Source organism: Tachypleus tridentatus, chromosome 4 (genome assembly GCF_004210375.1).
Source record: "Tachypleus tridentatus isolate NWPU-2018 chromosome 4, ASM421037v1, whole genome shotgun sequence".
In the NCBI taxonomy this organism is placed as follows: domain Eukaryota; kingdom Metazoa; phylum Arthropoda; class Merostomata; order Xiphosura; family Limulidae; genus Tachypleus; species Tachypleus tridentatus.
The window spans coordinates 22,386,179-22,410,088 of record NC_134828.1 but is presented as its reverse complement, the minus strand read 5'-3'; the positions used below and the strand labels follow the sequence as shown (position 1 = coordinate 22,410,088).

The 23,910-nt window shown below is 34.4% G+C and overlaps 1 long non-coding RNA gene across 1 annotated transcript; it reads left to right on the top strand.

Annotated features, from left to right (window-relative positions):
• Positions 1-11,228: 11,228 nt before the first annotated feature.
• LOC143248268 (uncharacterized) lies at positions 11,229-17,378 on the top strand. Its single transcript, XR_013026855.1, has 2 exons — positions 11,229-11,988; positions 17,047-17,378. It is a non-coding gene; the product is annotated as an uncharacterized LOC143248268 (long non-coding RNA).
• Positions 17,379-23,910: the final 6,532 nt, after the last annotated feature.

Sequence of the window (23,910 nt, the reverse complement as noted above, 5' to 3'; positions counted from 1 at the left end):
CAAACCTACAACTTACTTACTTTTCTATAAATCAAATTCCCTTTTAAGTGTCTACAATATACTTATTTTCTCACAAACCTCACGTACTTGTACCTACCATTGATATCCTTTATCGTATTACAAACATAATGTAAATATAAAAAAGGACAAAGGTAAGTGATTGAGGGCCATTATTTGTTTAATTATTCACCACTGAATTAAAGATTTTCTTCTTTAACCGTATTCTGAATAAAATCTTAATATCTGTAGGTCGAACTGGTTATTATGAAACCTGCACATACTTTTAGGGCCCTCGCGGAGAGTGACTTAGGGTAAAGGAGCGTCCAGATATGCCAAAATGGTCCACTTTCAGGATAGAAGACTTGAAGCACCTGGCGGTGTATAACGGAACTTCTTAGTAGGTAAATCAGGAATGTTACTTTTTGTTTTTGTTTTTATCGACAACGGGACGCAAGCCATGAATCGCCTGATTTACACTTCGACTCATAAACCACCGCACCACATCCAGCCCCAGAATTCAGCAAAGCTCATAGCTGCAGCAATATACAGAAACAATTCTAGTTTTATTTTTAAAAAAATTAAAATTTGAAAAGGTGCGGGACAAACATGGTTTCTCAAATAATATTAGTTTCATAAGATTAGTGTATGAAGTAAAATAAATATCTAAATCTGGTTTTGTAGTTATGAAACTCTAGAACATGTTTAACTTTGTTAATTAATTTATATTGATCGAACAGTCAGCCAGCATACAACAGATTCAAACGATCTCGGGCACGTGTTTCAGACGTAACGTTATTATAAAGCACGTGATAAAAAGTCAACCAACATACATATCAGTAACGGAAGGACACAGGTTCGAAAAGAATATCTTGAAACGAGGGTACACGTGAGAATAAACAAAGAAAATAACTGCCAATCAAAATTAACGAAATAAAGCGAATTAAACAACTGGATCACTTCATTTCAGGCGCAGATAACCTAGTTGCTTTGCGCCATAAAACACCAAATTTCATTTTAGGTATGTCTATTTCAGAGAGCCCGGCATGGCCAGATGAGTTTAGGCGTTCGACTCCTAATCTGAGGGTCGCGGGTTCGAATCCCCGTCACACCAAACATGCTCGCCCTTTCAGCCGTGGGAGCGTTATAATTTGACGGTCAATCTCACTATTCGTCTGTAAAAGAGTAACCCAACAGTCGGCGGTGGGTGGTGGTGACTAACTGCCTTCCCTCTAGTCTTACACTGCTAAATTAGGTACCGCTAGCGCAGATAGCCCTCGAGTAGCTTTGCGCGAAATTCAAAACAAACAATTTCAGAGCAATCAAAAGAATTAGTTTATTTTCAAAATACACACAAAAAAGAAACTCGTTGTATTAATTGGCATACAAGTTGATATGGCTATTTTTCTCTTACAGGAATTTCAATAATCTCTAGGTATTTTATGATTTTATTGTGTTATAGACCAATTTGTTATTCGACTTCTTGATTTTTCATGTTTTTATTGCAGGTAAGTTGATTATCTCAGTATTTTGGTGACAGTTGGTTTCAATACTTTCACTTATTATTCTCTCATTTAACACTAACTCATTTTTGCAATATTTTGATAGGATTGACTACAATAATTCTAATGGTTCTTTCTATATTTAACCTTAACTTATTAGACTATATTTTAGGGTTAACTTAAATATGTTTAATGATTGTTCTTAAAATTAACTCTAATTTGCTGACACTGTCTTAATAGGATCAGCTTCTGAATTTCTAATAATTCACCTTTAGTCCTAACTTCTTGTCACAATATTCCGATAGGATCAGCTTCAGTATTTTCAATGGTTTTCCTTATGTTTAACCCTGGCTTAAACTCAACACGAAGATGAAGCTAAAAGTTATTTAATTACATGTTATAATTATGGTGCCGGAATTTAACGCCAGCTATGTTAATTTATTGTTATTAAAATCGATATTTACTGAAGAAAAACAGCAGGAAATATGTTAACAAAAGACAAATACATGATCAAAACGTAACTGAAATTGTACTCTCTAAAGTGAATTGTTTGTTTGTTTCGAATTTCACGCAAAGCTACAAGAGGGCTAGCTGCGTTAACTGTCCTTAATATAGTAGTGTAAAGCTAGAGGGAAGGCAACTAGTCATCACCACCCACCGTCAACTATGGGGCTACTATTTTACCAGCGAATAGTGAGATTTACCGTAACATTGTAACGCCCCCACGGCTGAAAGGGCTTGTAGGTAGTTTATAATTTCCCAAAAGGACCCTCTTGGGTTACGTTAATATCTTCAGCCACGTCAATAACATTCAAGGTGATATATAACGTGGAATTAAAACGGAATTACAACTTCAGTAAATTTACAAAACATGATCGCATTCTAAGGACTATCTGTTTACCTAAACTCCAAAATTTTAATATTTCAGAGAACAAAAATTCAAATCAATTAAAGGTAAATTTTCAACAAATTTAATAATTGCCTTAAAAACTGTACTTTGGTTAGGTATAATTCCTGTGTGGTTGCCATATTTTTAAACACTTTAGTTTTTGAGTAAAAAATAAAACAAAATATGCGGGTCCTCAAACTCAAGTTCCTCTCGGTCGTTCGGCTGTTTCCGTAACGTTTTACAACTAAGACGTAATAGTTGCTAAACACGCTTCGTTGCGCGCCGACCATTTTGTTCCTTTCAGTGCTGGTGTTTTATGTAAATCTATCGGTGCTTTTCTCGGGTTACATACTTTGTGAGACTATTTTTTGTCTTGATATTGTTACTTTATGTTTATTTTACGATAACATGGTTTACTGTGTTGCTTATGTTTGTAAAAACGGTTCGGCATCGGGCAAAATCTTCTTTTCGTTTCCGTGCAAGAAGAAGAAACCGGCAAGGTGGCCACAGTGGGTGCGGATGGTCAATAGGAAGAACTGGACTCCTTCCTTCACATCATGCAAAGCTTTTCCAAGATCACTTTGAACTCTCATGTTTTGTGTCGGATCCCACTATTTTGGATTCCGTGGGTTTCAAGCCAGGCAGGTTGAGACTGAAAAAACCATCGGCAGTAGACAGGATCGTCCCCACTATCTTTCCTCGTGTAGAGCTGAGGACTGATGTCAGTCTGCAGCGTATAGGTTCCACCCCTCTGAAGCCATCCCTTGCCATCACGAAAAGAACAAACTTAAAGGTATGTGTGCAGTATAAAGCGATAAACAATAACTAGTATAATATAATAATTTAAAAAGTACAAGTTTTTGAAGAATGTAACTAGACATACACATTACACATTCATGAATGTGTTTTGCATATGTGGCACCTGAAAGTCAGTGAAACCTTGATTTTCTAGTCTAGACAGTAGACAAATCTATCCCAAATAGAGTATATTCCAAGTTTAAAAGCTGGTAGATCATTCTGTAGATGTTTTTGTATCATTTGTAAATATGGAAAAGTTTGAAGAAAACCATTTTTCAAATTTAACATTTCAAGATAAATTGAAATGAGACTATGTCTTGAACATGTTGAAGTAATCAAGTACATGCTATGTATTTTTTAAAAAACATTGTAGACTTGTAAACAATCAAATATAAACTCCATAACATATTTCCATAACTCATCATAATAAAATTAATCTTAACACAGTACACTGACATTGTCATATTAAATGTAAATCTCAAAACGCATGTTGTTTTAATATATAATATTATTTCTTCAGTATCACTCACAGTTTCGCTACTCTCGCTCGTGGAACTGTCTTCATCACTAGAACTTGTCAGATCTGTGTCAAAAGTAACTGTTCTAGGTTCGTTCAGAGTAGGTTCGAATTGATATGGTGCTACTCAACACTGTTCAGAACACAAAGTCAAAACAGACTCCGCCTCTGTTCCTCCGTATGCACTGGCCATGTTTATTTACATTCAACGCGCTGGGGTTGGCGGTTTGTTTGGCAACTATTACGTCACGGTACTTTTCCTAGCGGCAAACGTAAAAACTAAAACGTTCTGCACCAAGTTCTGTTTCATTTATTAGCATATATTTTTTATAGCAAATGTAAACCTGCAAAATTAATCAGTATGAGTAGTTCTTTTGACTGCAAAGTTTTCTTTTTTATGTAATATTCACCTTTAAGGCAACTTTACCTTTTTTATATTTCTGAATTAATTACAATTATAAATTAATGAGTTGTAAGGTTATATAGCATGCAAACGTACCATAAATTCCTAGCGTAGCTGAAAATACATTATAAATCACACAAATATATCACAATCACACATACATATATCATAAAAACAATGTATATCCTCTTTTGCAATACTATATTACTTTCCACTACGGACTGTATATAATTGAGGCACATTTAGAAAATTACATGAACTGGTCACAAAACGTAATGTCAGTTTTATCATCTCTTTCTTCATTTTCTTTCGCTTTTTCTAATAAGAAATATAGTCTCTGATTTCTCCCTGGAGAGACGCACTCATCTGGCAAGTCTCCATAAAATGTAAAGTACATAAAGTACTCGGGTCACTTTTAGGCTTAATTTTTGTCTTTGTGTTGTCTCGTGCTTTTTTCCTCCCAGAAACGTAACTGTATTAAAATATCATTAAGTGTAATAAGTGTAACATCTGGTATCGTATTAACAGCATTTCTCATGAAAAACATTTCGATCCAGAAGTCGGAAACTTTAATTACAATAGATGGTGGACATGTTTTCTTGGCGTACACCGTTCTAGGATAAATGTTATTGAAAATATGAGTTTGTGTCAGCGCTGTCTGTTGTGTTTAGGGCACAGATTAGCCCGTGACAGAGCTCTGGATTTCGGGGATAGCGAGTCTGATTCCAAAAAGTGCTTAATCACAAAATTATTTTCCATATTTTAATATGTAGATGCGTTATAAGAGTGACAATCAGTCTATTAGAGAAAATTTGTTTGTTTGTTTTGGAATTTCGCACAAAGCTACTCGAGGGCTATCTGTGCTAGCCGTCCCTAATTTAGTAGCGAAAGACTAGAGGGAAGGCAGCTAGTCATCACCACCCACCGCCAACTCTTGGGCTACTCTTTTACCTACGAAAAGTGGGATTGACCGTCACATTATAACGCCAACACGGCTGGGAGGGCGAGCATGTTTGGCGCGACTCGGGTGCGAACCCGCGACCCTCAGATTACGAGGCGCACGCCTTAACGCGCTAGGCCATGCCAGGCCTATTAGAGAGGATGGGGTGCGGCAAAGTGCTACCTCCTTGCTGCTTTATCTCAGATCAGTGGTTGACGATGAGGGACGGCGACCAATAACCTCAGAATAGGTTTGCTGAAAATACAAACTATAATTATATATGTAAATATTGTTCAAATTTCATCGACAAACAACACGCGAATACTCCAGGTCTTAAATTATTGTCAAATTATTTTTGGAGTAAAAGTGAACGGGAGCTCTATTTAGGAAATCCTACATGTCTGGTGTTACAGTTAATACGTGACAATCCTTGACAAACAATGGAAGTTGCACAGTCATGCTGGGACGAACAGCCTAGGTTTTCTGAGGTCGAAGTACATTGAGTCAGAGACTTTCTGAACATTGAGGCAGGATGAGCGTTCGTACTCAGTAATAGCATGGTAGATGTTCTGCTCAGACATCTTTAATGTTATTCCAATTAATATGATAATTAACACTTCTTTACAGGGATATTCAGTAATGCTTAATTATTTTCATAAGATATAAACGTCACACCACAAACCATACCTGACAAACCAAGTATGTAAAGTTGTGCAAAGTTGTAAAATAGTTACGGCTCAACTGATCAGAATCGTAACTTTGGCAACTTATACCACAATCCATTATATCGAAATTAATTTATAATCTTAACCCCAAATAATTAATAATGCATCTGCAATTTACACGTAACAATATAAAAATGTAGAAAACTATTATAATTAATATAATTTCTCTTTTTCTGAGTTATATTGATAGTTAAAGGTTGTTTAAACAAACTATTGATGAATAGAATTCACAATATCACACGTAAACTGTTGAAACATTGGAGAGGTTATAAAGATATAAACTGGTAGTTTCAATCGTGTCTCTGTATTAGTAGCAGTACGATAAGTACTGGGTGTTCAGTGTTAAGAAAATTTGATAATAAGAAAGATGGATAATCATACTGGTTACCACTGGGTGCTCAGTGTTAAGAAGATTTGATAATAAGTAAGATGGATAATCATACTGGTTACCACTGGGTGCTCAGTGTTAAGAAGATTTGATAATAAGTAAGATGGATAATCATACTGATTATCAGTAATTGCTCAGTGTTAAGAACATTTGATAATAAGTAAGATGGATTATCATACTGATTATCAGTAATTGCTCAGTGTTAAGAACATTTGATAATAAGAAAGATGGATAATCATACTGATTATCAGTAATTGCTCAGTGTTAAGAACATTTGATAATAAGTAAGATGGATAATCATACTGATTATCAGTAATTGCTCAGTGTTAAGAACATTTGATAATAAGTAAGATGGGTAATCATACTGATTATCAGTAATTGCTCAGTGTTAAGAACATTTGATAATAAGTAAGATGGATTATCATACTGATTATCAGTAATTGCTCAGTGTTAAGAACATTTGATAATAAGTAAGATGGGTAATCATACTGATTATCAGTAATTGCTCAGTGTTAAGAACATTTGATAATAAGTAAGATGGATTATCATACTGATTATCAGTAATTGCTCAGTGTTAAGAACATTTGATAATAAGAAAGATGGATAATCATACTGATTATCAGTAATTGCTCAGTGTTAAGAACATTTGATAATAAGTAAGATGGATTATCATACTGATTATCAGTAATTGCTCAGTGTTAAGAACATTTGATAATAAGAAAGATGGATAATCATACTGATTATCAGTAATTGCTCAGTGTTAAGAACATTTGATAATAAGAAAGATGGATTATCATACTGGTTATCTCTGGTTGCTGAGTTTTAAAAACACCTGATAGAATGAAATAAAACAGATTAACTTCGTATTATATAACAAAATCTATCATACATTTTGCAAAAAAGAAGCAAACGTACATAATAATAATTCACGAGAAATTATTAATGTTTTCAAACATTTAACGTTTAGTTAAAAGGAAGAGACCTCAGCTGAAACTTATTTTTGTCATCTCAATAAGACATACACCATTCACCCGATATTTTTACTATAAAATATGTATAATATCTATTATCAAATACTTTATACTTAGGAATGAATTGGATCTTAACAATCTGATACTTTTATTTACTCCGGATATTAATTATGTTCATTTTTTTCCTCTACTTGAATCTAACACAAACAATATATTCACTGAGAAAAGTCAGACGTTATTTATCAGTTGATTTGACTGTAGATTTGTCACTAAATATCAATTATTTTACATAGTATATATAACACTAAATGTCTTCTTTTTAGAAGATAAAAGAACTATATTTTTAGGAAGGATAGATCATACTCTAACCATTAATTGTTTTTAGAGTGGAATAAATCGAACATACACAATCTGATACTTTTGGTGCGAACTTTAACAGATACCAAAGAATATTTACTCTTAGTGAAGAATAGGGCGGACAATAGCTATATGTTAGTTACTTTTGTTTAAATTACAGCAAACGTAAACTGGCGGCCATTTTTAATGTGGTTCAGATCAGTAAGATCATATCAATGTCTTTGCTGAAGACCAGGCTTATGTTGTCATTTATTACATTCCTGAAGATATATCAGACATTAAGTAACAGCTGCGTTTACTGATAGATGTATCAGACTTTAACTAGCAGTTACGTTTTGATATATTAGGGTTTAACTAGGGGCGTCATTTACTGATAAATTTACTCTTCAAAAAAAGAAACGCAAAAGGCAAAATGTGAGACAAATTGTTAACAAGTTTATTCCGGGTAGTTCTGTACGACATGTGTGAAACTTTGCACATTCACTGCTGAACATCCAAAGTCTGCAAAGGCGAAGTCCACGCTCACTAGGTGAAGTTTAACGTCACTCAACGTCAATAACGAGTATGCCCCCCGTGAGCATCAATAACTGCTTGGCATCTCTTGCCTATGGAAGCGATGAGATGACAAATCACATCCTGTGGAATGGCTGTCCACTCAGCCTGCAAAGCTGCTGCAAGCTGAGGTAGAGTCCGCGATTGAGATTGTCGCCGTCGCAGACGTCGGTCCAACTCGTCCCAAAGATGGGGTTTAAATTTGGTGATATGGAGGGCCAGGGAAGAACGTTGATGTTGTGGTGTCTCAAGAAGACAGTGGTGAGTCGGGCTGTGTGAGGACGGGCGTTGTCATGTTGAAAAACGTCGTTGACGTTCACCATGATGGGTTGCACCTGGGGCCTAAGAATCTAGTAGACGGTTGTGTACGGCCTGATCGGAAATCCTACGCAGCCCTGGTATGGTTGAGGCAGTAGACGTTGCAGTGGTGGTCCTATCCCGAAGGTGACGTAACCGGATGTAGCGATCTTGTTGCGGGCGTGGTCACACGAGGTCTGCCAGATCGTGGACGGTCACGAGTTGATCCATGTTGTTGGTGACGATTCCATAGCCTTGTGATGGTGCTTGGGTGGACATTCACAGCTCTGGCAACAACTGATCGAGATTCGCCTGCTTCCCAACGACCAATGGCGTTGTTGCGTTGTGCTTCAGTCAGTCTTGGCGTAACTGTATTGCGCGTCGGTGGCTTAACACTGAGCTATGGAAACCGAGAACCCGTCACTTTTATAGGGATTTTGCACATGTTGCACTTGCAGAACATGCAGATCTCTCAAACAAATTTATTGGACACGAATGGGTTTTGGCGAAAAATCCGATGTTTTCCTCCGTTTTCAAAGTGCACAACTTTTATTGTCATTTTGGTCTGACAATCAGTGCCTTAACACGTGTAACATCACATACTCTGAGCTTGTAACGTTATTACATATATTTCTCTTTAAAATAACAAAAATATCCCTTTTGCGTTTCTTTTTTTGAAGAGTATATATCAGACATTAAGTAACAGCTATGTTTACTGATAGATAGATATATTAGACTTAACTAGCAGCTACGTTTATTAATAGATATATCAGACATTAAGTAACAGCTACATTTACTGATAGATATATCAGACTTAACTAGGAGCTACGTTTACTGATAGAGATATTAGACATTAAGTAGCAACTTTGTTTACTGATAGGTATACCAGACATTAACTAACAGTTACGTTTAATAATAGATACATCAGACATTAAGTTATAGTTACCTTTACTGATAGATATATCAGACTTAACTGTGAGTTAAGTTTAGATGTATGAGATATTAACTAGGAGCTACGTTTACTGATAGATATGCTAGACATTAACTAGACATTGTTTACTGATAGATATATCACATATTAAATAACAGCTACACTTAGTAATAAATAAACGAAACTTTAACTATACGATTGTTTTTTTTTTCTACCATGGAACATAGATATTTTCACCGATATCTTTATCAGGTATCGAACAATGTATTAAAGAAGAAATTAGACATTAAATGTCAGGTACTTCATTTGGACGACGAGTTAAAGAGCAACCCAGCTTCTGTTAAAACTTTTTATTGAATGACAAATTAACCATTATCGATCAGTTAACATTTTATTGGAGATCGTGTTTGGCAAAATGTCATTAGGAAATAATTTGATAAAATGTCACACGCAAGACTTTTAACCGAATGGACTTATATGATGATGACTAGCTTGCATGACATTGTTCATTAAAGAAACAACAAAGGAGAGAACAAAATCCACCTAATTTTTTATGACGTGTCGCCTAATAATAGGGAAATAAGATGACAGGCGTAGGAATAAAAGTTTTCCTTAGTAACTCAGCAGAATCCTCTGGTAATCTAGAAGAGCATAAGAAAACTGGCTACGTCGTTCTGTTTGTTATTATAAGCAACACAATGGACTATCCATGCTGTACTGTATCGCAACCCTTGTTTTAGCGTTATAGGCTTATATAATTACAGCTGAATCACCCATGTCAATAAGAAAGCAATTGTGTGGATTTCAAATGAGAGATGAACCAACTTTAAATCAAAAGTGGACCTGTTGGAGTGTTTATTATTATTATTATTTGTATCTGTTAGCTCTTTCTTTCCAAATAAAACCTTAACTGTAGTTATATTCCTCAAATTTTGATCTTTACGTTAAATCTATTCAAATAATATGATAAGTCATTTTTCTCAAAATGAACTGGACTCCTTCTACCCATGCTTATTTTCTTTAACTTTTGTCTATAAGTGGGGCCCCGGCATGGCCAGGTGATTAAGGCACTCTACTCGTAATCCGAGGGTCAAATCCCAGTCACACCCAACATGCTCACCCTTTCAGTCGTGGGGCATCATAATGTGACAGTCAATCCCACTATTCGTTGGTAAAAGAGTAGCCCATGAGTTGGCGGTGGGTGGTGATAACTAGCTGCCTTCCCTCTAGTGTTACGCTCCCAAATTAGGGACGACTAGCGGAGATAACCCTCGTGTAGCTTCGTGCGAAATTCAAAACAAACCAAACCTGTAAAAGGGGCACTCTCCTTTCCTACACCCATCGTCTCGTCGGAAACTTTTTTCCCTTGTGAACCCCACACAACTTTATTCCTCTTTTAAGATCACCCCTTTAATATGAACATGGTGCTTAACATTCTTCGTAAAACAAAATTTCAAATTAAGAAAAATAATTCATAGGAAAAATTTAATTTACCAGGTTCATGTAATTGTTTCTTTCATAGTGAAGCGACATTGAGCTATCTTCTGTGTTCGTCGCAGAGGAGAGAACCTCGCATCTTACAGTTTTAAATCTATAAATTTATCGCTGTTTGTCACACCAGGGGATGGTCCAGGTAATAAAATCAGGCGTGTTCTTCTATTAGACATTTATTTTAATAACAACAGTTAAATAAAATAATCCTAATTTCTGAAGCAGAATTTTTACCTAACTGGATAAAACAATTGATACCCACTAATAAGTAACGGTTAAATTAATTCCAAAAGTTACCGTGACAATTCACTAAAAAAAATAAGAGAAAAAGGTAAGATGTTTGAGCCTATAGTGAGGTCTACCATGGATCGTAAGCAAGTAGAGCGCTCTCTCATTGGTTGCTCACATGTACCTGTGCCTTGCCCTGTTTTATCAGGCGTGCCTTGGACTCCACTACACTCGGAGAAAGACTGAAGTAGGCACGAGACAGAAGTTTCCTTCCCGAGACTGATAGTATATAGTACTGAGGGAGGGAAGAATCTTCCCAGTTTCTGTGATATATGTTTCGGATTTCAGTGTCGTCAACTTCAACTTTTGAAATGCAAATTTTATGAGCTACTACTGAGTCTATAGTTTCCAAATATTTCTCAATAAAGGTCATATAAACATAAGTGAATTATTAACTCTTTCTCCGTTTTGTTTTCTGAAGACAAAATATCAAACGTTTTCTCTGTCGAGTCTAATGTAGCTTTAAAAATTCCAACAAGGACATTGTGTATGACAGAACAAAAAATACCCTTCTTTTAACAAACAGTGTATAAGTAACAGGTTTGAAACACAGGGTAGCGGAGTTGTTGTTAACGAGGCTATGTCGAATTCACCTTAGCTTTTACTCCATGAGACAGGACAAGATCCGAACCACTTTCCCGGAGAAGTAGCCCATCACCTGATAGAAAATATCTTCGTTCCTCTCCCCCCCTCCCCGAACTCTTGAGGTATTGATTTTTGTCCTCTTTGGTGAGCGCGTGCAACTAACCTCACCGGAGCTCTCGCACTTCGGCGGAGGGAAGCAAGTCTTCAGCTTACCAATAGTTTTGAGCTACCACAAGGGCTACTGCCGTGTTTAGATATGTCTGGACAGGCAAACAGACCTAGTTTCCTCCGACAGCTGCAGGAAGGTCAGCTACAGGCACAGAGAAGTCGTCGTCACACCCTAGCCAACGTATTACGGTAAGCAAACTTAGACCAATCTCAGTTGTTTGTGTTTTGTTCTTGCTCGCTGAGGCTTCTCGTGCGGATATTTCACTGTGAAATAAGAAACCACTGTTTTCTCAAATACATAAAATACCAAGAAGTCTCGCAAACACAGCTTTCCCCGTTTATCTGCAGGACGTTTATCAAGGCAAACACACGCAGGTTGAAATTAGATACGAAGCAAATGATAGTTGACTAGTTTTTACGTGCGTTTAATATTATTATGTTTTTGGAAAATACGAACAAATCTGAATCACATGTAAAACCAGTATGCCTTTTCTTATTGAAAACCGGAGTCTTTATAACAGTGGCCCTAACTTGAATAATTTCTCCTTTCTATTTTTTTTTTTTCACCGCGCATCTTAAAAGCTAAAGAAAATGTAGTTTGTAAAAAAAATGTTTATCGATTGAACATATATATGTTTTGAAAAAGTCTCTACTGCTATGGTGCCTCTTGGTAATGTATGAAGTAGAACGCAAGGGTAAAATTGAAAAGCGTATGTAACAATTTCTACCTTCTAGTTAAAGTAGGCCTAGATATTTCTTCTGTTATAAAACTTACTCGAGGTGGAATCGAATACAAACTATGACTAGTCTTGATTTTTTTCGATATTTTATGGAATGACTTGATGTACAACTGATGTCCTTAACGCACAAACCGTGTAGTGTATACATATTTAAATTATGAAGAATGATCCACAGATCAGAAGCTAATCATAGAATACAATTTTAGGTTTATTATAGAATTCAAAATGTGAAAATTTTATTTTTAGATAGTAATTCATTTTTTCCTCTCACTACAGTACAAATTTATTGCCCAAAAAAGGTTGTTCTGTTGTATTTTGAAGGGCTTACTTTTATTGCTAAAAATGGTTGTTCTATTATATGTTGAGAGGCTTTTTATTTTTAAAATGTAATGTTTCATTGCAAAAAAAAATCTTTACCTTCGCAAAAATCAACGCATATTCCTACAAATATATTTATTAATTTAACATATGACCTTTCATTAAGATATTTAACAATATTCACCATCACTGGAATCTACTCGTTAAGAACTCCTGATTAAAAATTAAGCTTCCTGGTGAACTTAGTATATTATTTGAACACGTTCTGAGAAACAAAAGTACATAAGTTTGCCAAACATTACTTATAGCATTTTCGAACATTAAAAATTAGAGGACAGCACGAAACGTCAACCGTCACTTATTTTTTCAGGTCAATAACACAAACATCAGTTATCAACTATTTTTACTGTAAAATGTAAAAGGAATCAATTAACATCTGTTTTAGTAGGGATTGAGTCAGACACAAGCTATTAAATATTTTTTACTGAGTAGAACTACACCTGAAACAAAATACCAATTACTCTTGTTCAGAACTACATTTGGTGGTATATCATTTGTACTTTTGCTAAGGATTAAATTAGCTACCAAGTGGTTCTGTTTAATAAACCAACACAAAAAAGTGGCTCTACTTAATAAATTAACAACTTAAAACTGATTCTACTTAAATTAACAACAAGAAAGTGGTGCTATCTAACTATGTGTTAGAGTTAATCAGCATAGAAATGTGTTTTTGTAGGTATGTTGATTTACAAAAGTCTGGTGCCAATAAACGTGCTTAGAGATCTATAAACTTAAAAACAGAAATCATATTTTTATCTTTGTAAGAATCCTCTGATTCGTTATTCGATGTAATGAAAATGTTATCTGTGTATCGGTAAATATAACAGAATCAAACGCTTTATAAGCAAACATTAACTATTAAGAATTTTCATTTAATAGGAAAGTCATGTTTAAAAAAAGAACTTTAAATTTTTTAATTTTACTTAACTATCAGACCACCAATAAAACTTTCCATTACCATCACGTGAGAGAACTTATTTTGAAAATGGATTCCCTTTTTAGTCCGTTAATTAGTTTAAAATAATTTACTTGCGATGTTCTTGTTTTTTCTGTATGGTGGTAAATAGAAAATGAGAAGAATATACCAAACTTTGGCAAGATATCTTCACATTGCATTGCAACTGATGACATATGTGAAATGGATATCAATTTCGTCGCTTTCTCTGTTTACGGATTGGTATTATTAGATCGGAAGCTTCATTGTTAATACATGAAATGCATGAACTTCAATTGGACGTGGATCGTATACGATTTCTCGGTTCTCTTTTTGGGAAAAAAAAAAAACCTACTTCAAAAAGCACAATCAAGAATTTCTGACAAGAATTTTTAATCATATAGATAGCACACTGTAATTTTTACTATTTTGTTTATTAAAATAGCCAGAATGAATAAATTACTAATACCGGCAATGTCTAAGTTAGCTTTTGCAGTATAAAAAGTTCAACATACCAAAACACCCACACTTGAAAGGACAGATTAGATGCTTCAATAGTGATATATATTTCCATAGATGATATACATAATATATTACACCTTTTACGACATCTTATTTAATTTTTACATTTCTATAAGATTTGTATTACCGCTCTCTCTCTTTTACACACACACACACACACACACACACCAGAACAACAACATAAAAGCTCGTCGCAAATGATGCTATTTTTAACGTAAGTTGGGAAAAAAAGGCTTAAATAATATTGTTAAGCCTTTTCACTGTATTCTAGGTCAGGAAGCAGAAACAATGTGGACATTGACACAAACTTTCAACTCTTTTGATTGTACAAAGAAAAAATATATTTGACATTATAAACGTGTATTAGAAGGCTAATTAGGTAATATGTGTGTTAAAATACCAAAAGATTATTTATTAATCAACATTTGTTCATTACACGAAACTTTTAAAACGTTAGTAATGGTAAGCCTATATGTAGTCTTATTTAGGCCTAATACATCAACGCAACGTAAGGCTTAACTGAAACGCTACTTGGTAAATTTTATTTGCGTTTGGCTACACCTTAGTGTCATAAAACTTCTGAATTATAAACTTTTTTTGCTGTTATGTCACTGAAGATAAGAACAACAAATACATTTTATGTGTGTATGTGATATTATGCCTTTTACTATATCCTCTTAGCGAATAGATCTCTTTTTAAATTTTGTTTCACTGCCTTGTTATTTCTCTCTTCCTATTAATTAATAGCTCAGAAACCATTAGGTAAATATTTCTAAATTTTTTATTCTTCTTCGAGATTTACAGGCGTATTACTCTTTGATATTTAAAACAAGAAATGAGTGTACTTTTACCGGAAATGACGAGTGATCATCGATCAATAGTAAACGCGTTAAAATTACAAGTTAGGGTAACTAAAGGTAAAATACATGCTTTAAGAAATAATCTTTACGTTTTTGAGCCATTAATTTTAAATAAATAAATTTATGTTACGTTTTTTTGTTTTTAGTATCATGAGAAAAAGAAAAATTAAAACTTTCGTGATTTGAATAGTGAAATTATTATTGTGATCAGCTATTGATATACTGAACTAGTAAACTGTAAAAGTTATTCGTTGCACAACTAACACGAAGTCTAAGCTACCGCTATTTATAAAACAATATCAACACTTTTTCTCTCGTTTTGAATTACGATAGATTAAATATTAAGAAAAATATTTTAAAAATTAAGTAAAAAATCAATGTTCCTTTTAAGTGACATTACCTAGAATTAATTTTAACGAGTTGTAAGCTCTCTTTCACAGAGCACTAATTAAATGTTGTATTAATAAAAAGCACTAGTAAAATATGCTAATTAAATGAATCAGTAGGTGTGTAGATCAGAATGAACGATAGTAAAACTGTGAGAAAGGTTGATACCCAGAATGAAACTTTAATATTTTTATTTAAAAAGAAAATTCGGAAACATAAATTTAATTTTTTTTTTCTACAATAAGTTCTCGTTATATAATGTGTTATCATTCAATCTTAATAAAGTCCTTTGAAATCTTTGAAGACATAAATCAACTAATCAGATTGAACGGCTTTTAGTTATAGTTTACAGTTCTAAACTTTGGTTTTTACTCTACCCTGACTCTCACGATTAATTTTAGTTATTTAAGTACGGTTCTAAGATTTGTTTGTTTACTTTAGTTTATTTTTGTAATGATCAGGTGCTGGTTGTAAAGGCATAGTTCATAGCTTTCGTGTTTATCCATACTCTAGAAATTGGTCTTTGAAGATTTCCGAAAATTCAAAACTGTTGTAAAAACGAAATTGACTTACAGTTTTTGGACCACCTTTATCAGAAACGTCCATGAGGTGTATTCGAACGGGATCTGGTTCACATATTAATTGAAATAGTCTAATTGATGCTATAAATTATAGGAACATTTAGAAAGTTGAGAATGAGACGTTGTACAATCTTCTATTACTATTCTAACAAAAACACTCAGGTCTATGTTTAAAAAAACCTATAACATCATTTTTATCGTAAGTACTAATGTAATAATAGGGCAATAGTGAAGTATTTATGGCAAGAATGAAATGTGTGCTATTCTCAATTACAAAACGCATTTACAGAAACTTTTATGTCCTTTAAAAGGTTTCAATCGCATCTTTACAGGAAAGAAAGCAAGATAAATGGAATATGGTAAAGCTTATTTTAAACATCAAATTTTCTAATACAAAATCAATAAATAGACTAAGCTGAGAATAGTTACAAGCGCAAAAGAATTTAGTTTTTTTAAGTAAAATGAAACAGGACTTTATATTTTCATTCAGTGAATTAAAAACCTCCATTTTTCACCGTCACTTGTTATTTTTCTCTGTCGTTCTTACTCGCTGAGATTCCTTCTCAGTCTGTTTCTTCACGGTTTTTCTTTTCTTTTTATCTCCTCGTGTCTCTCCTCTCTTCTCTTGTTTATACGTGTCTCGTTGTCCGGTTTTCTTCTGTCACTTTTTGTTTGTCCACTTATGGCTTCCTACTTCATGTCAGTCATTTTTTGGTTTCGTTTTTCAATTTTGATTGTTATTTTTTTACCGTCTTTCTCTCCTTCCCCTTGACGTAATGTTAGCACAACTAGAACGTTAGGAAACCAGTTAACAGATTTCAACATAATTTGGTATTTGTTTATAGGTGGCGTTCCAGACGTGACGAATGGGAATTAGTTTTAGCTATGCCTGTATTCTCTTGGATAAAATAGACGTATAAAAACAACATAATTAACGTAAACTCCAGACCCAGGCTCATATAGGTGTAACAACATGACACATTTCAGCATAAATAGGTTCATGTTGGTGTGGCATCAGAACCCAGTTGAGGTCACTATATAGGTTCATATTCATTATTCTTAGCATCATACTGGTGTGATACCTTGAACCAAGACTTTTCACGTATCATTGAAATGCTTCACCAACTGTGATTAAAAGTTTCAAGTTTATCTGACTGTCTCTTGTAAGGCACTTTCTGATAACTCACACTACTCCTATTTTACCCTCTCTTAAACAAGATGTTGGATATTTATTATACACTTTTCCAGAGGGCTTGTAATTAATAAAATAAGCGTATGAATTAATTCTAAGTTTCTCAGAACGGCTGGTATGGATATTAATAATTTTACTGATAGCGAGAGAACAACGTTTCGACCTTCCTAGGTCATATTCTGATTTTTCATAACTTGAAGATGACCTCGGAAGGTCGAAACGTTGTCCTCTCCTTATCAATAAAAGTGTTAATACCCGTTACCACCTGTTCTGAGATACATTTTTATTGCAAGTGGGTTTCTCGTCATCAAGAAGTCTACGTCTAACCTAAGGAAAATTAATGACTTGATTATCTTGGCATCTCACTATTTACCTGGAACCGGCATGGCCAGGTGGTTAGGGCGCTCGATGAGGGTCGTAGTTTCAAATCACCGTGACACCAAACATGCTCGCTCTTTCAGCTTTGGGGGCGTTATTATGTGACGATCAATCACACTATTTGTTGGTAAAAAAATAGCCTAAGAGATGGCGGTGGATGGTGATGACTTGTTGCTTTCCCACTAATCTCACACTATTAAATTAGGGACGGCTAGCTCAGGTGGACGTTATGTAGTTTTGCGCGAATTTCAGAAACAAACAAACACTGTTTGTCACGTAAGGGGGCGCGAGCCAAAGAACGCGTAATACGAAACAAGGCAGATCAGAACAAAAATGCCCATACAAGAAAAGCAGCAGGTCAATTTTGAATGTAAGTATGCCCAGAAGTGGTCATGAGATCGTGCTCTAGTGGACGTTACTCAGGACCATCAATTCAGAACCTGAACGAAAAACGAGGCAAAAGTTCTGGTTGTTGATACTGAACATCCCACTTAGCCAGATTATAAGCACACGGTTCATATTTTTAAAGAAACAACAACAAAAAAACGTTTGAAAGAACTAGCGGTGAAAAATTGAATATAAGACAACAAAAGACTGGTTTAATTAGCATGTGGTATAGACATAACTTAGAGATACAATAAACTGGTTGTTAAAATAGTTATGAACAGAGGCTCCTGTCCGTAACATTTATAGAAGCGTGAAGTGTTTCGTATATGGCACCATACAACATGTATGTGCATAGATTGAATCTATGCAGATATAGAGGTGGTAAAATTTTGTATATTTTGTTTTACCTTCACTGAATATACTTTATTAAGAAATAATAAATTATTCAACTTTAAGGAACTTTTTATAAAACTGAAGTTTTGTAGAAAACAATTAAATAAGATGATAAATATTGAGCAGTTTAGTGTAAAACGTATTCCAGATCTTGTCACATGTAGGCTTAGCAACTAGTTATGTATTCTGGTCTCGTGTCTGTAGATATATCGAAGTCACGCCAACACAAGTTCTTAGAGTACTTTACAAACAAGACTGCGAATTTCAACAGTGTGACACCAAAGTAGGTAAAATTTAATATAATAATTTTCATTGTGTTTATAATAGTAGCAATATCTTGAATTGTGCATGATTACGTCTATTCTATTTTACTTGCGGTGGCCATAAGACAATGGAAACATTATCTTATCTGTGAACCTTTCCATGTCGAGGGTAATCATATTTTACCATTCTGTTCCAGTTGTGACGATGACAACGTATGGAACAACCATGTATTATACCGTCAATATAATATTCTACCTTCATAAAGTTGCGCCACCTACCAGTACAATTATCGCAAAATTATTATTCGGTGTTACTAAGCGATATGTAATCAAACTATAGTCAACTTTACGCCAATAACTAAAGGAGTTTGATTTCACATTTTTTTTTTCCCTGTAAAGTGTATATATTATTTTAACAAAAACGTATTGTTGGTTTAAACATCTATACAAGTATAACAGTGTATATGGATCTTCGCCAAAATTTGTCCATTAAGTCCAAGCGGAGCTACATAAAAATTTTCTATTTTGAATTTTGCGGTTTTTATGGGCGATTTAGCGTTTTTTACTACTACCGCCCCCTGTAGATAGATCTTTAGCAAATTTGGTGAAGGCGTTAATTGGGTTTTGGTTTGTTTTGAATTTCGCACGAAGCTACACGAGGGCTATCTGCGTCCCTAATTGAGCAGTGTAAGACTAGAGAGAAGGCAGCTAGTCATCACCACCCACCGCCAACTCATAGGCTACTCTTTTACCAACGAATAGTGGGAGTGATCGAACATTTATAACGCCCACACGGCTGAAAGGGCTAGTTTGTTTGGTGTCACAGGGATTTGAACCTACTACTCTCGGATTACGAGTCGAGTGCCAATTAATTGGGTCCATGGAGAGATAAATACAGTTTTATTTTTTATTCTTTTTTACCCCTTACCAAATTTGGCATGAAGGTTTGTTGGGTCTATGAGGAGATACATGCAAATTTATGGTTTCATATTTTGTTTTTTTGCTGTTTTTACGGGTGTTTTTAAAAATGTGTTTGTGTGTGTGTGTGTATATATGTATATATAAAGGAAACAACTTTTATTGTTCTAAGATAACCTTTCATTAAACATGAATTTACATAATTTGCTTCCAGGATGTGTGTATCCTAGAAAGTACCAATAATTATTTTTAAAATTTTGCACCACGGTGGAGACGGATGAAGTCTAGTGAGTAGAATGTCCTGTTGAGGATTCATGGTTTGAGTCCTGTTGCTGCAGAAAAACAACAACAACGTTCTTCTTACTGTTGGGGCTGTGGGTACTACTATTCAGTGAAACAACATTTGGCAATGGTGCTGTTGACTAACGCAATTCCTGCTTCTCAATTCAAGCATTTTGCTCTCTGGGTAAAAACTTATGAAATAACTTAAACCCGATTTAAGCCCACAGCCACTGAGGGGGTCACTTCAGGAGATGATTATGTAAATAACCGATTTGTAAGCTTTATTAAGTGTTGATGTTGGTACTTCTATCTTAATTTTATAATACAAGTTGGTGTAAAAAGCTATGCTTAATTTTCAGTAAAGCTTTAAATTTAGCACCTGAAAAACATACCACGATGTGCGTATAAACTTTACTAACCTACAACTAAGATCATTCAGTAGAAAAGCGATAATTTTATGTATTTACACGGTTAGAATCGGGGTTATATCCCTGCTATGGACACAGCAGATGGTGAATAAACAAAATGTACAACTCGGTGACCCTTAAATTGAAACAATCAATTTGATGATTTATTCATAGTTAAGGTAACAGTTATTTCGGTTTTAATGACTGATACTTTATAATTTAACTACGTAGATTTCGAAAATATTTACAACAAATATAACAGTATGTTCGGGTCATTTACGCGTAAGAACGTTTTACACATCGGTGTGATAAAAATCTTACTTAGATCAAATTTACAACAAATATGACATATGTTTGGGTCATTTACACAACTTCTCGTTGGCATAGTAACGAATAATGAACTTCGAAAATAATACATAATGTCACAGTGCACAGACAAACATAAACTGTCCAGAAATGACAATTCGTGCTGTCTCTTAACTGTTTATATACTAGGGGCGGGTTTCTCGTGGGTTCTAGAACGATCGATAAGACACTCACTTCGTTAGCTCCAAGTATTCGATTTCAACGTCTTTCACGATTACGTTACAGTTGGATTGTCAAATAGAAGAATTGTCTGTATATGCACATAATATTATTCAGACTGAAAATCCATCTTCACGGTAAATGAACTCGTGTAAACTCGCTAGGGAGAAGTGTCTGTGTTCTTAAAATACTGAGCCTAATCAATGTTAGGTCGTGACTTCAAACTTTCGGTTAAAATCAATTAATAAATTCTGGTACAAGAGAAAGTTGGCTGTGCGATGTTGAAATTAGGGCAGGAAGAACTGATTCTTTAGAGGGGTGGTCTGTCGAAACGATACATAACCCACTGGGAACATTGGTCAAGTGTAGCAGCACTTCCATCCACTTAACTAGTTTATAATGTAGCAAATGAGAGGATATTTCGTTTGTTTTAACGAAAAGCTACAAAATGGGCTGTCTGAGCTATGCCCAACGTCGAAAATCGAACCTGGTCTGTTAACTTAACGTCGACACATCAAGGAAATGATTGCTTATTACTAATTATAAAACCCTCGGGGATTGTCAAAAAATTAGAATAGCGTATAATAATAGAATTCAATGTTAAAAATATAATACTGTGTCATGACAAAAATATAGTTAATTATAACTACGTTTTCATCAGTTTGGAAGGAACGTTCACACCACAACAACTGTTGTTGTAGCATATGGCTTATGGATATGGCGAATATAATGTGTTTTAGATACTACTATCATACATTCTTATAATTCTTGAAAATCATTAAGAAAGTATACAAATAATGTTTAAAAATTATAATCGACCTAAAACTAATGTCTTATGACAAGTGAATTAACTATTAAGTTTAGCTTTGTTTTGTTAAACAAAAGCATGGGATTCGATTAAGTAAATTAGTTTCTTTTTGAATTTGGCATAAAGATGCATGAGGGCTATCTGCGCTAGCCGTCCCTAATTTTGAAGTTATATAGACTAAAGAGAAAGCAGCTAGCTCTTGGGCTACCTTTTATTAAGAAATAGTCATACTAACCGTCTCAGTATAACGTATCCATGGTTGAAAGGAGGAATGTGTTTAGTTACGGGATTCGAACTTGCAACCTTCACACTGCGAGTCGAGAGCCCCTAACCAACAAGCCATGCCGGGCGTAAGTAGTTGGAATATTCTAGATTTTATTTTAAATTGAACTTCATTATGCGTAAAATAATGGTTTAGACTTCTATAAAACAGTCTATTGATATAATACTTAAAAAAAATATAGAAAAAATAGATTTTCCAATAAAAACTAATAAATGATGCAACTGATATAAATATTCTGTTACTAATGTTATGTAATTATTTGTATATGCGTTTCACATCTTATTCATTACACAGTCCTGCAAATTTAAACGTCATAAAAGTTGTTTTGATAACTGATGTTCTGTAGTGCAGCTACACAGATTTCGAAAGTAATATTCATTTTTTTTCTGTCACGTAAAAATTTTTTTTCAAATGGGGAAGAAAAACAAACTCTTACTTATATCAAATTATTATTTTGTTATTTCAATGAACATATTTTAGTATTAAGTTTGGGTTCCAGAACGATCGATAAGACTCTCACGTCGCGATTGGTCTAGAGAAATCTATAGCCAGTGGTTGACAACATTTTGAACATTACACAAAATGTGACCCGATTTTAATGAACATGATCCACTTACGTAAAAGTAAATATGAAGTTTTGTGAAAAATCTGTACGCGTTGGAGAAAGATGGATATCGTTTTCGGATTCAGCGTACAGGAATTATAGTAGAGCGTGTAAAAAATATCATGATAATAAAACCATCGCAGGCCTATATTATCTGATAATAAAATCATCGCAGGTCTATATTATCTGAGGAGAATATCTAATTCAACTTCAACTTAACTTCTTGTTAAAATCTGGTTGTGTTTTAGTATTTAAGCAGCACATTACGTGACCCATGGAATAAATGGACAGGTCAGACATTTCAAGTTTAAGGCACAGCCGTCCCTAATCTAGAACTCCTGACCATAGGGAAAGCAAGAAATTCAGCACCACATACAGCCGAAACGACAACTCTTGATTGTAACTTCTGTAACAAACGAGCTGAGTAGAGTATTTTAAACTCGAACATTGAACCTTCTGATTAGCATCCCGGATCGTTAACTTTAAGCTATCCCGAATCAATAAACGATCAATTAATAAACGAAGTGTGCTAATATATAATGTTATACCTTGTAATTATGGATAAAAAAAAGTTTGATTATTAAAGCCTCAGTAAATTTTTTTTTTTTGGCAAAAGCCCGAAATATCGGGTTCACAAAAATTTATTTATTCGAGTGTGTGAGATCGTCAAGTGTCCAGTAAAGTGAAACTTGTTGTTTTTTTTAAGCAGGGATTGGAACCCGCAATTTTACCACTGAACTTCCGCGTGCAAAATGAAATACTTATTAGTCATTACGTATTTATTAGAATATTTGTAGTTGCTAATACATTCCGACAGAGATTGTTATTAATATGTTGAACACAGTGGAGGTAGTAGTTTCGACACTTCAAATGGTTTAAATAAAAAAATTAAATCTTATAATGAAAAGTAGGATATTTGGGTTTAAAATTCGAGGGGCGTTTCGAGTACTAGTGAACCTTCCTTCGCCCTCCTAGCGGGATTATAAAAAATATAAATAAATAAATATACGATAAAATAAATAAAATAAAAATAACCAATTAAGCAAGCTATAGTAGCATTTATGATGCTTACGAGTATCACTTATACTAGTAAAATCACATCCAATCTGACAGTAAAGCCCGGTGGTAATCTGAGGATCGAGGGTTCGAATCCACGTCTCACCAAATATGCTCGCCCTTTCAGCCGTTATTCTGTGACACTCAATCCCATTATTCGTTGGTAAGAGTTGACGGTAGGTGATGATAACTAGCTGCTGCTTTCCTTCTGTT